This window comes from Macaca fascicularis, chromosome 11, assembly GCF_037993035.2.
Source record: "Macaca fascicularis isolate 582-1 chromosome 11, T2T-MFA8v1.1".
NCBI classification, from domain to species: Eukaryota; Metazoa; Chordata; class Mammalia; order Primates; family Cercopithecidae; genus Macaca; species Macaca fascicularis.
Window position 1 is genome coordinate 39,878,757 of NC_088385.1, and position 13,692 is coordinate 39,892,448.

Below are 13,692 nucleotides of genomic sequence, written 5' to 3' on the forward strand. Positions count from 1 at the left end.
ACAGTTCTTGTGGAATTGGCAAAGTGATATTTGGAAGCCCATAGAGGGCTATGGTGAAAAAGGAAATATCCTCAGATGAAATCTTTAAAGAAGCTTTCTGAGAAACTGCTCTGAGATGTGTGACTTCCACTCACAGAGTTACATCTGTATTTCGTGGATCTCTTTGCTAGCCTTATTTCTGTGGAATCTGAGAACAGATATTTCGGATCCCTTTGAAGACTATAGGGCCAAAGGAAATATCCTCCGATAACAAAGAGAAAGAAGCTTCCTGAGAAACTTCTTTGTGTTCTGTGAAATCATCTCACAGAGTTACAGCTTTCCCCTCAAGAAGCCTTTCGCTAAGACAGTTCTTGTGGAATTGGCAAAGTGATATTTGGAAGCCCATAGAGGGCTATGGTGAAAAAGGAAATATCCTCAGATGAAATCTGGAAAGAAGCTTTCAGAGAAACTGCTTAGTGTTCTGTGAATTCATCTCACAGAGTTACATCTGTGTTTCGTACGTCTCTTTGCTAGCCTTATTTCTGTGGAATCTGAGAACAGATATTTCGGATCCCTTTGAAGACTATAGGGCCAAAGGAAATATCCTCCGATAATAAAGAGAAATAAGCTTTCTGAGAAACTTCTTTGTGTTCTGTGAAATCATCTCACAGAGTTACAGCTTTCCCCTCAAGAAGCCTTTCGCTAAGACAGTTCTTGTGGAATTGGCAAAGTGATATTTGGAAGCCCATAGAGGGCTATGGTGAAAAAGGAAATATCCTCAGATGAAATCTGGAAAGAAGCTTTCTGAGAAACTGCTTAGTGTTCTGTGAATTCATCTCACAGAGTTACATCTGTGTTTCATAGATCTCTTTGCTAGCCTTATTTCTGTGGAATCTAAGAACAGATATTTCGGATCGCTTTGAAGACTATAGGGCCAAAGGAAATATCCTCCGATAACAAAGAGAAAGAAGCTTTCTGAGAAACTTCTTTGTGTTCTGTGAAATCATCTCACAGAGTTACAGCTTTCCCCTCAGGAAGCCTTTCGCTAAGACAGTTCTTGTGGAATTGGCAAAGTGATATTTGGAACCCATAGAGGGCTATGGTGAAAAAGCATATATCCTCAGATGAAATCTGGAAAGAAGCTTTCTGAGAAACTGCTCTGGGATGTGTTACTTCCACTCACAGAGTTACATCTGTATTTCGTGGATCTCTTTGCTAGCCTTATATGTGTGGAATCTGAGAAGAGATATTTCGGATCCCTTTGAAGACTATAAGGCCAAAGGAAATATCCTCCGATAACAAAGAGAAAGAATCTTTCTGAGAAACTTCTTTGTGTTCTGTGAAATCATCTCACAGAGTTACAGCTTTCTCCTCAAGAAGCCTTTCGCTAAGAAGGTTCTTGTGGAATTGGCAAAGTGATATTTGGAAGCCCATAAAGGGCTATGGTGAAAAAGGAAATATCCTCAGATGAAATCTTTAAAGAAGCTTTCTGAGAAACTGCTCTGTGATGTGTGACTTCCACTCACAGAGTTACATCTGTGTTTCGTGGATCTCTTTGCTAGCCTTATATGTGTGGAATCTGAGAAGAGATATTTCGGATCCCTTTGAAGACTATAAGGCCAAAGGAAATATCCTCCGATAACAAAGAGAAAGAATCTTTCTGAGAAACTTCTTTGTGTTCTGTGAAATCATCTCACAGAGTTACAGCTTTCTCCTCAAGAAGCCTTTCGCTAAGAAGGTTCTTGTGGAATTGGCAAAGTGATATTTGGAAGCCCATAAAGGGCTATGGTGAAAAAGGAAATATCCTCAGATGAAATCTGGAAAGAAGCTTTCGGAGAAACTGCTTAGTGTTCTGTGAATTCATCTCACAGAGTTACATCTGTGTTTCGTACGTCTCTTTGCTAGCCTTATTTCTGTGGAATCTGAGAACAGATATTTCGGATCCCTTTGAAGACTATAGGGCCAAAGGAAATATCCTCCGATAACAAAGAGAAAGAAGCTTTCTGAGAAACTTCTTTGTGTTCTGTGAAATCATCTCACAGAGTTACAGCTTTCCCCTCAAGAAGCCTTTCGCTAAGACAGTTCTTGTGGAATTGGCAAAGTGATATTTGGAAGCCCTTAGAGGGCTATGGTGAAAAAGGAAATATCCTCAGATGAAATCTGGAAAGAAGCTTTCAGAGAAACTGCTTAGTGTTCTGTGAATTCATCTCACAGAGTTACATCTGTGTTTCATACGTCTCTTTGCTAGCCTTATTTCTGTGGAATCTGAGAACAGATATTTCGGATCCCTATGAAGACTATAGGGCCAAAGGAAATATCCTCCGATAACAAAGAGAAAGAAGCTTTCTGAGAAACTTCTTTGTGTTCTGTGAAATCATCTCACAGAGTTACAGCTTTCCCCTCAAGAAGCCTTTCGCTAAGACAGTTCTTGTGGAATTGGCAAAGTGATATTTGGAAGCCCATAGAGGGCTATGGTGAAAAAGGAAATATCCTCAGATGAAATCTGGAAAGAAGCTTTCAGAGAAACTGCTTAGTGTTCTGTGTATTCATCTCACAGAGTTACATATGTGTTTCGTACGTCTCTTTGCTAGCCTTATTTCTGTGGAATCTGAGAACAGATATTTCGGATCCCTATGAAGACTATAGGGCCAAAGGAAATATCCTCCGATAACAAAGAGAAAGAAGCTTTCTGAGAAACTTCTTTGTGGTCTGTGAAATCATCTCACAGAGTTACAGCTTTCCCCTCAAGAAGCCTTTCGCTAAGACAGTTCTTGTGGAATTGGCAAAGTGATATTTGGAAGCCCTTAGAGGGCTATGGTGAAAAAGGAAATACCCTCAGATGAAATCTGGAAAGAAGCTTTCTGAGAAACTGCTTAGTGTTCTGTGAATTCATCTCACAGAGGTACATCTGTGTTTCGTAGGTCTCTTTGCTAGCCTTATTTCTGTGGAATCTGAGAACAGATATTTCGGATCCCTTTGAAGACTATAGGGCCAAAGGAAATATCCTCCGATAACAAAGAGAAAGAATCTTTCTGAGAAATTTCTTTGTGTTCTGTGAAATCATCTCACAGAGTTACAGCTTTCCCCTCAAGAAGCCTTTCGCTAAGACAGTTCTTGTGGAATTGGCAAAGTGATATTTGGAAGCCCATAGAGGGCTATGGTGAAAAAGGAAATATCCTCAGATGAAATCTGGAAAGAAGCTTTCAGAGAAACTGCTTAGTGTTCTGTTAATTCATCTCACAGAGTTACATCTGTGTTTCGTAAGTCTCTTTGCTAGCCTTATTTATGTGGAATCTGAGAACAGATATTTCGGATCCCTTTGAAGACTATAGGGCCAAAGGAAATATCCTCCGATAACAAAGAGAAAGAAGCTTTGAGAAACTTCTTTGTGTTCTGTGAAATCATCTCACAGAGTTACAGCTTTCCCCTCAAGAAGCCTTTCGCTAAGACAGTTCTTGTGGAATTGGCAAAGTGATATTTGGAAGCCCATAGAGGGCTATGGTGAAAAAGGAAATATCCTCAGATGAAATCTGGAAAGAAGCTTTCTGAGAAACTGCTTAGTGTTCTGTGAATTCATCTCACAGAGTTACATCTGTGTTTCCTAGATCTCTTTGCTAGCCTTATTTGTGTGGAATCTGAGAACAGATATTTCGGATCCCTTTGAAGACTATAGGGCCAAAGGAAATATCCTCCGATAACAAAGAGAAAGAAGCTTTCTGAGAAACTTCTTTGTGTTCTGTGAAATCATCTCACAGAGTTACAGCTTTCCCCTCAGGAAGCCTTTCGCTAAGACAGTTCTTGTGGAATTGGCAAAGTGATATTTGGAAGCCCATAGAGGGCTATGGTGAAAAACCATATATCCTCAGATGAAATCTGGAAAGAAACTTTCTGAGAAACTGCTCTGTGATGTGTTACTTCCACTCACAGAGTTACATCTGTATTTCGTGGATCTCTTTGCTAGCCTTCTTTCTGTGGAATCTGAGAACAGATATTTCGGATCCCTTTGAAGACTATAGGGCCAAAGGAAATATCCTCCGATAACAAAGAGAAAGAAGCTTTCTGAGAAACTTCTTTGTGTTCTGTGAAATCATCTCACAGAGTTACAGCTTTCCCCTCAAGAAGCCTTTCGCTAAGACAGTTTTTGTGGAATTGGCAAAGTGATATTTGGAAGCCCATAGAGGGCTATGGTGAAAAAGGAAATATCCTCAGATGAAATCTTTAAAGAAGCTTTCTGAGAAACTGCTCTGAGATGTGTGACTTCCACTCACAGAGTTACATCTGTATTTCGTGGATCTCTTTGCTAGCCTTCTTTCTGTGGAATCTGAGAACAGATATTTCGGATCCCTTTGAAGACTATAGTGCCAAAGGAAATATCCTCCGATAACAAAGAGAAAGAAGCTTCCTGAGAAACTTCTTTGTGTTCTGTGAAATCATCTCACAGAGTTACAGCTTTCCCCTCAAGAAGCCTTTCGCTAAGACAGTTCTTGTGGAATTGGCAAAGTGATATTTCGAAGCCCATAGAGGGCTATGGTGAAAAAGGAAATATCCTCAGATGAAATCTGGAAAGAAGCTTTCTGAGAAAGTGCTCAGTGTTCTGTGAATTCATCTCACAGAGTTACATCTGTGTTTCGTACGTCTCTTTGCTAGCCTTATTTCTGTGGAATCTGAGAACAGATATTTCGGATCCCTTTGAAGACTATAGGGCCAAAGGAAATATCCTCCGATAACAAAGAGAAAGAAGCTTCCTGAGAAACTTCTTTGTGTTCTGTGAAATCATCTCACAGAGTTACAGCTTTCCCCTCAAGAAGCCTTTCGCTAAGACAGTTCTTGTGGAATTGGCAAAGTGATATTTGGAAGCCCATAGAGGGCTATGGTGAAAAAGGAAATATCCTCAGATGAAATCTGGAAAGAAGCTTTCTGAGAAACTGCTTAGTGTTCTGTGAATTCATCTCACAGAGTTACATCTGTGTTTCATAGATCTCTTTGCTAGCCTTATTTCTGTGGAATCTAAGAACAGATATTTCGGATCGCTTTGAAGACTATAGGGCCAAAGGAAATATCCTCCGATAACAAAGAGAAAGAAGCTTTCTGAGAAACTTCTTTGTGTTCTGTGAAATCATCTCACAGAGTTACAGCTTTCCCCTCAGGAAGCCTTTCGCTAAGACAGTTCTTGTGGAATTGGCAAAGTGATATTTGGAAGCCCATAGAGGGCTATGGTGAAAAAGCATATATCCTCAGATGAAATCTGGAAAGAAGCTTTCTGAGAAACTGCTCTGGGATGTGTTACTTCCACTCACAGAGTTACATCTGTATTTCGTGGATCTCTTTGCTAGCCTTCTTTCTGTGGAATCTGAGAACAGATATTTCGGATCCCTTTGAAGACTATAGGGCCAAAGGAAATATCCTCCGATAACAAAGAGAAAGAAGCTTTCTGAGAAACTTCTTTGTGTTCTGTGAAATCATCTCACAGAGTTACAGCTTTCCCCTCAAGAAGCCTTTCGCTAAGACAGTTCTTGTGGAATTGGCAAAGTGATATTTGGAAGCCCATAGAGGGCTATGGTGAAAAAGGAAATATCCTCAGATGAAATCTGGAAAGAAGCTTTCTGAGAAAGTGCTCAGTGTTCTGTGAATTCATCTCACAGAGTTACATATGTGTTTCGTACGTCTCTTTGCTAGCCTTATTTATGTGGAATCTGAGAACAGATATTTCGGATCCCTTTGAAGACTATAGGGCCAAGGAAATATCCTGCGATAACAAAGAGAAAGAAGCTTTGAGAAACTTCTTTGTGTTCTGTGAAATCATCTCAGAGAGTTACAGCTTTCCCCTCAAGAAGCCTTTCTCTAAGACAGTTCTTGTGGAATTGGCAAAGTGATATTTGGAAGCCCATAGAGGGCTATGGTGAAAAAGGAAATATCCTCAGATGAAATCTGGAAAGAAGCTTTCAGAGAAACTGCTTAGTGTTCTGTGAATTCATCTCACAGAGTTACATCTGTGTTTCGTAGGTCTCTTTGCTAGCCTTATTTCTGTGGAATCTAAGAACAGATATTTCGGATCCCTTTGAAGACTATAGGGCCAAAGGAAATATCCTCCGATAACAAAGAGAAAGAAGCTTTCTGAGAAACTTCTTTGTGTTCTGTGAAATCATCTCACAGAGTTACAGCTTTCCCCTCAAGAAGCCTTTCGCTAAGACAGTTCTTGTGGAATTGGCAAAGTGATATTTGGAAGCCCATAGAGGGCTATGGTGAAAAAGGAAATATCCTCAGATGAAATCTGGAAAGAAGCTTTCTGAGAAACCTCTTAGTGTTCTGTGAATTCATCTCACAGAGTTACATCTGTGTTTCGTAGATCTCTTTGCTAGCCTTATTTGTGTGGAATCTGAGAACAGATATTTCGGATCCCTTTGAAGACTATAGGGCCAAAGGAAATATCCTCCGATAACAAAGAGAAAGAAGCTTTCTGAGAAACTTCTTTGTGTTCTGTGAAATCATCTCACAGAGTTACAGCTTTCCCCTCAGGAAGCCTTTCGCTAAGACAGTTCTTGTGGAATTGGCAAAGTGATATTTGGAAGCCCATAGATGGCTATGGTGAAAAACCATATATCCTCAGATGAAATGTGGAAAGAAACTTTCTGAGAAACTGCTCTGTGATGTGTTACTTCCACTCACAGAGTTACATCTGTATTTCGTGGATCTCTTTGCTAGCCTTCTTTCTGTGGAATCTGAGAACAGATATTTCGGATCCCTTTGAAGACTATAGGGCCAAAGGAAATATCCTCCGATAACAAAGAGAAAGAAGCTTTCTGAGAAACTTCTTTGTGTTCTGTGAAATCATCTCACAGAGTTACAGCTTTCCCCTCAAGAAGCCTTTCGCTAAGACAGTTCTTGTGGAATTGGCAAAGTGATATTTGGAAGCCCATAGAGGGCTATGGTGAAAAAGGAAATATCCTCAGATGAAATCTTTAAAGAAGCTTTCTGAGAAACTGCTCTGAGATGTGTGACTTCCACTCACAGAGTTACATCTGTATTTCGTGGATCTCTTTGCTAGCCTTATTTCTGTGGAATCTGAGAACAGATATTTCGGATCCCTTTGAAGACTATAGGGCCAAAGGTAATATCCTCCGATAACAAAGAGAAAGAAGCTTTCTGAGAAACTTCTTTGTGTTCTGTGAAATCATCTCACAGAGTTACAGCTTTCCCCTCAAGAAGCCTTTCGCTAAGACAGTTCTTGTGGAATTGGCAAAGTGATATTTGGAAGCCCATAAAGGGCTATGGTGAAAAAGGAAATATCCTCAGATGAAATCTGGAAAGAAGCTTTCTGAGAAACTGCTTAGTGTTCTGTGAATTCATCTCACAGAGTTACATCTGTGTTTCGTACGTCTCTTTGCTAGCCTCATTTCTGTGGAATCTGAGAACAGATATTTCGGATCCCTTTGAAGACTATAGGGCCAAAGGAAATATCCTCCGATAACAAAGAGAAAGAAGCTTTCTGAGAAACTTCTTTGTGTTCTGTGAAATCATCTCACAGAGTTACAGCTTTCCCCTCAGGAAGCCTTTCGCTAAGACAGTTCTTGTGGAATTGGCAAAGTGATATTTGGAATTCCATAGAGGGCTATGGTGAAAAAGCATATATCCTCAGATGAAATCTGGAAAGAAGCTTTCTGAGAAACTGCTCTGTGATGTGTTACTTCCACTCACAGAGTTACATCTGTATTTCTTGGATCTCCTTGCTAGCCTTCTTTCTGTGGAATCTGAGAACAGATATTTCGGATCCCTTTGAAGACTATAGGGCCAAAGGAAATATCCTCCGATAACAAAGAGAAAGAAGCTTTCTGAGAAACTTCTTTGTGTTCTGTGAAATCATCTCACAGAGTTACAGCTTTCCCCTCAAGAAGCCTATCGCTAAGACAGTTCTTGTGGAATTGGCAAAGTGATATTTGGAAGCCTATAGAGGGCTATGGTGAAAAAGGAAATATCCTCAGATGAAATCTGGAAAGAAGCTTTCTGAGAAACTGCTCTGTGATGTGTGACTTCCACTCACAGAGTTACATCTGTATTTCGTGGATCTCTTTGCTAGCCTTATTTCTGTGGAATCTGAGAACAGATATTTCGGATCCCTTTGAAGACTATAGGGGCAAAGGAAATATCCTCCGATAACAAAGAGAAAGAAACTTTCTGAGAAACTTCTTTGTGTTCTGTGAAATCAGCTCACAGAGTTACAGCTTTCCCCTCAAGAAGCCTTTCGCTAAGACAGTTCTTGTGGAATTGGCAAAGTGATATTTGGAAGCCCATAGAGGGCTAGGGTGAAAAAGGAAATATCCTCAGATGAAATCTGGAAAGAAGCTTTCTGAGAAACTGCTTAGTGTTCTGTGAATTCATCTCACAGAGTTACATCTGTGTTTCGTAGGTCTCTTTGCTAGCCTTATTTCTGTGGAATCTGAGAACAGATATTTCGGATCCCTTAGAAGACTATAGGTCCAAAGGAAATATCCTCCGATAACAAAGAGAAAGAAGCTTTCTGAGAAACTTCTTTGTGTTCTCTGAAATCATCTCACAGAGTTACAGCTTTCCCCTCAACAAGCCTTTCGCTAAGACAGTTCTTGTGGAATTGGCAAAGCGATATTTGGAAGCCCATAGAGGGCTATGGTGAAAAAGCAAATATCCTCAGATGAAATCTGGAAAGAAGCTTTCTGAGAAACTGATCTGTGATGTGTGAATTCCACTCACAGAGTTACATCTGTATTTCGTGGATCTCTTTGCTAGCCTTATTTCTGTGGAATCTGAGAACAGATATTTCGGATCCCTTTGAAGACTATAGGGCCAAAGGAAATATCCTCCGATAACAAAGAGAAAGAAGCTTTCTGAGAAACTTCTTTGTGTTCTGTGAAATCATCTCACAGAGTTACAGCTTTCCCCTCAAGAAGCCTTTCGCTAAGACAGTTCTTGTGGAATTGGCAAAGTGATATTTGGAATTCCATAGAGGGCTGTGGTGAAAAAGCATATATCCTCAGATGAAATCTGGAAAGAAGATTTCTGAGAAACTGCTCTGTGACGTGTTACTTCCACTCACAGAGTTACATCTGTATTTCTTGGATCTCCTTGCTAGCCTTCTTTCTGTGGAATCTGAGAACAGATATTTCGGATCCCTTTGAAGACTATAGTGCCAAAGGAAATATCCTCCGATAACAAAGAGAAAGAAGCTTTCTGAGAAACTTCTTTGTGTTCTGTGAAATCATCTCACAGAGTTACAGCTTTCCCCTCAAGAAGCCTTTCGCTAAGACAGTTCTTGTGGAATTGGCAAAGGGATATTTGGAAGCCCATAGAGGGCTATGGTGAAAAAGGAAATATCCTCAGATGAAATCTGGAAAGAAGCTTTCTGAGAAACTGCTTAGTGTTCTGTGAATTCATCTCACAGAGTTACATCTGTGTTTCGTACGTCTCTTTGCTAGCCTTATTTCTGTGGAATCTGAGAACAGATATTTCGGATCCCTTTGAAGACAATAGGGCCAAAGGAAATATCCTCCGATAACAAAGAGAAGGAAGCTTTCTGAGAAACTTCTTTGTGTTCTGTGAAATCATCTCACAGAGTTACAGCTTTCCCCTCAAGAAGCCTTTCGCTAAGACAGTTCTTGTGGAATTGGCAAAGTGATATTTGGAAGCCCATAGAGGGCTATGGTGAAAAAGGAAATATCCTCAGATGAAATCTGGAAAGAAGCTTTCAGAGAAACTGCTTAGTGTTCTGTGAATTCATCTCACAGAGTTACATCTGTGTTTCGTACGTCTCTTTGCTAGCCTTATTTCTGTGGAATCTGAGAACAGATATTTCGGATCCCTTTGAAGACTATAGGGCCAAAGGAAATATCCTCCGATAACAAAGAGAAAGAAGCTTTCTGAGAAACTTCTTTGTGTTCTGTGAAATCATCTCACAGAGTTACAGCTTTCCCCTCAAGAAGCCTTTCGCTAAGACAGTTCTTGTGGAATTGGCAAAGTGATATTTGGAAGCCCATAGAGGGCTATGGTGAAAAAGGAAATATCCTCAGATGAAATCCGGAAAGAATCTTTCTGAGAAACTGCTTAGTGTTCTGTGAATTCATCTCACAGAGTTACATCTGTGTTTCGTAGATCTCTTTGCTAGCCTTATTTGTGTGGAATCTGAGAACAGATATTTCGGATCCCTTTGAAGACTATAGGGCCAAAGGAAATATCCTCCGATAACAAAGAGACAGAAGCTTTCTGAGAAACTTCTTTGTGTTCTGTGAAATCATCTCACAGAGTTACAGCTTTCCCCTCAGGAAGCCTTTCGCTAAGACAGTTCTTGTGGAATTGGCAAAGTGATATTTGGAAGCCCATAGAGGGCTATGGTGAAAAACCATATATCCTCAGATGAAATCTGGAAAGAAACTTTCTGAGAAACTGCTCTGTGATGTGTTACTTCCACTCACAGAGTTACATCTGTATTTCGTGGATCTCTTTGCTAGCCTTCTTTCTGTGGAATCTGAAAACAGATATTTCGGATAACTTTGAAGACTATAGGGCCAAAGGAAATATCCTCCGATAACAAAGAGAAAGAAGCTTTCTGAGAAACTTCTTTGTGTTCTGTGAAATCATCTCACAGAGTTACAGCTTTCCCCTCAAGAAGCCTTTCGCTAAGACAGTTCTTGTGGAATTGGCAAAGTGATATTTGGAAGCCCATAGAGGGCTATGGTGAAAAAGGAAATATCCTCAGATGAAATCTTTAAAGAAGCTTTCTGAGAAACTGCTCTGAGATGTGTGACTTCCACTCACAGAGTTACATCTGTATTTCGTGGATCTCTTTGCTAGCCTTATTTCTGTGGAATCTGAGAAGAGATATTTCGGATCCCTTTGAAGAATATAGGGCCAAAGGTAATATCCTCCGATAACAAAGAGAAAGAATCTTTCTGAGAAACTTCTTTGTGTTCTGTGAAATCATCTCACAGAGTTACAGCTTTCCCCTCAAGAAGCCTTTCGCTAAGACAGTTCTTGTGGAATTGGCAAAGTGATATTTGGAAGCCCATAAAGGGCTATGGTGAAAAAGGAAATATACTCAGATGAAATCTGGAAAGAAGCTTTCTGAGAAACTGCTTAGTGTTCTGTGAATTCATCTCACAGAGTTACATCTGTGTTTCGTACGTCTCTTTGCTAGCCTCATATCTGTGGAATCTGAGAACAGATATTTCGGATCCCTTTGAAGACTATAGGGCCAAAGGAAATATCCTCCGATAACAAAGAGAAAGAAGCTTTCTGAGAAACTTCTTTGTGTTCTGTGAAATCATCTCACAGAGTTACAGCTTTCCCCTCAGGAAGCCTTTCGCTAAGACAGTTCTTGTGGAATTGGCAAAGTGATATTTGGAATTCCATAGAGGGCTATGGTGAAAAAGCATATATCCTCAGATGAAATCTGGAAAGAAGCTTTCTGAGAAACTGCTGTGTGATGTGTTACTTCCACTCACAGAGTTACATCTGTATTTCTTGGATCTCCTTGCTAGCCTTCTTTCTGTGGAATCTGAGAACAGATATTTCGGATCCCTTTGAAGACTATAGGGCCAAAGGAAATATCCTCAGATAACAAAGAGAAAGAAGCTTTCTGAGAAACTTCTTTGTGTTCTGTGAAATCATCTCACAGAGTTACAGCTTTCCCCTCAAGAAGCCTATCGCTAAGACAGTTCTTGTGGAATTGGCAAAGTGATATTTGGAAGCCCATAGAGGGCTATGGTGAAAAAGGAAATATCCTCAGATGAAATCTGGAAAGAAGCTTTCTGAGAAACTGCTCTGTGATGTGTGACTTCCACTCACAGAGTTACATCTGTATTTCGTGGATCTCTTTGCTAGCCTTATTTCTGTGGAATCTGAGAACAGATATTTCGGATCCCTTTGAAGACTATAGGGCCAAAGGAAATATCCTCCGATAACAAAGAGAAAGAAACTTTCTGAGAAACTTCTTTGTGTTCTGTGAAATCAGCTCACAGAATTACAGCTTTCCCCTCAAGAAGCCTTTCGCTAAGACAGTTCTTGTGGAATTGGCAAAGTGATATTTGGAAGCCCATAGAGGGCTAGGGTGAAAAAGGAAATATCCTCAGATGAAATCTGGAAAGAAGCTTTCTGAGAGACTGCTTAGTGTTCTGTGAATTCATCTCACAGAGTTACATCTGTGTTTCGTAGGTCTCTTTGCTAGCCTTATTTCTGTGGAATCTGAGAACAGATATTTCGGATCCCTTTGAAGACTATAGGTCCAAAGGAAATATCCTCCGATAACAAAGAGAAAGAAGCTTTCTGAGAAACTTCTTTGTTTTCTCTGAAAACATCTCACAGAGTTACAGCTTTCCCCTCAACAAGCCTTTCGCTAAGACAGTTCTTGTGGAATTGGCAAAGTGATATTTGGAAGCCCATAGAGGGCTATGGTGAAAAAGCAAATATCCTCAGATGAAATCTGGAAAGAAGCTTTCTGAGAAACTGATCTGTGATGTGTGAATTCCACTCACAGAGTTACATCTGTATTTCGTGGATCTCTTTGTTAGCCTTATTTCTGTGGAATCTGAGAACAGATATTTCGGATCCCTTTGAAGACTATAGGGCCAAAGGAAATATCGTCCGATAACAAAGAGAAAGAAGCTTTCTGAGAAACTTCTTTGTGTTCTGTGAAATCATCTCACAGAGTTACAGCTTTCCCCTCAAGAAGCCTTTCGCTAAGACAGTTCTTGTGGAATTGGCAAAGTGATATTTGGAAGCCCATAGAGGGCTATGGTGAAAAAGGAAGTATCCTCAGATGAAATCTGGAAAGAAGCTTTCTGAGAAACTGCTTAGTGTTCTGTCAATTCATCTCACAGAGTTACATCTGTGTTTCGTAGATCTCTTTGCTAGCCTTATTTCTGTGGAATCTGAGAACAGATATTTCGGATCCCTTTGAAGACTATAGGGCCAAAGGAAATATCCTCCGATAACAAAGAGAAAGAAGCTTTCTGAGAAACTTCTTTGTGTTCTGTGAAATCATCTCACAGAGTTACAGCTTTCCCCTCAAGAAGTCCTTCGCTAGGACAGTTCTTGTGGAATTGGCAAAGTGATATTTGGAAGCCCATAGAGGGCTATGTTGAAAAAGGAAATATCCTCAGATGAAATCTGGAAAGAAGCTTTCTGAGAAACTGCTCTGTGATGTGTTACTTCCACTCACAGAGTTACATCTGTATTTCGTGGATCTCTTTGCTAGCCTTCTTTCTGTGGAATCTGAGAACAGATATTTCGGATCCCTTTGAAGACTGTAGGGCCAAAGGAAATATCCTCCGATAACAAAGAGAAAGAAGCTTTCTGAGAAACTTCTTTGTGTTCTGTGAAATCATCTCACAGAGTTACAGCTTTCCCCTCAAGAAGCCTTTCGCTAAGACAGTTCTTGTGGAATTGGCAAAGTGATATTTGGAAGCCCATAGAGGGCTATGGTGAAAAAGGAAATATCCTCAGATGAAATCTGGAAAGAAGCTTTCAGAGAAACTGCTTAGTGTTCTGTGAATTCATCTCACAGAGTTACATCTGTGTTTCGTAGGTCTCTTTGCTAGCCTTATTTCTGTGGAATCTGAGAACAGATATTTCGGATCCCTTTGAAGACTATAGGGCCAAAGGAAATATCCTCCGATAACAAAGATAAAGAAGCTTTCTGAGAAACTTCTTTGTGTTCTGTGAAATCATCTCACAGAGTTACAGCTTTCC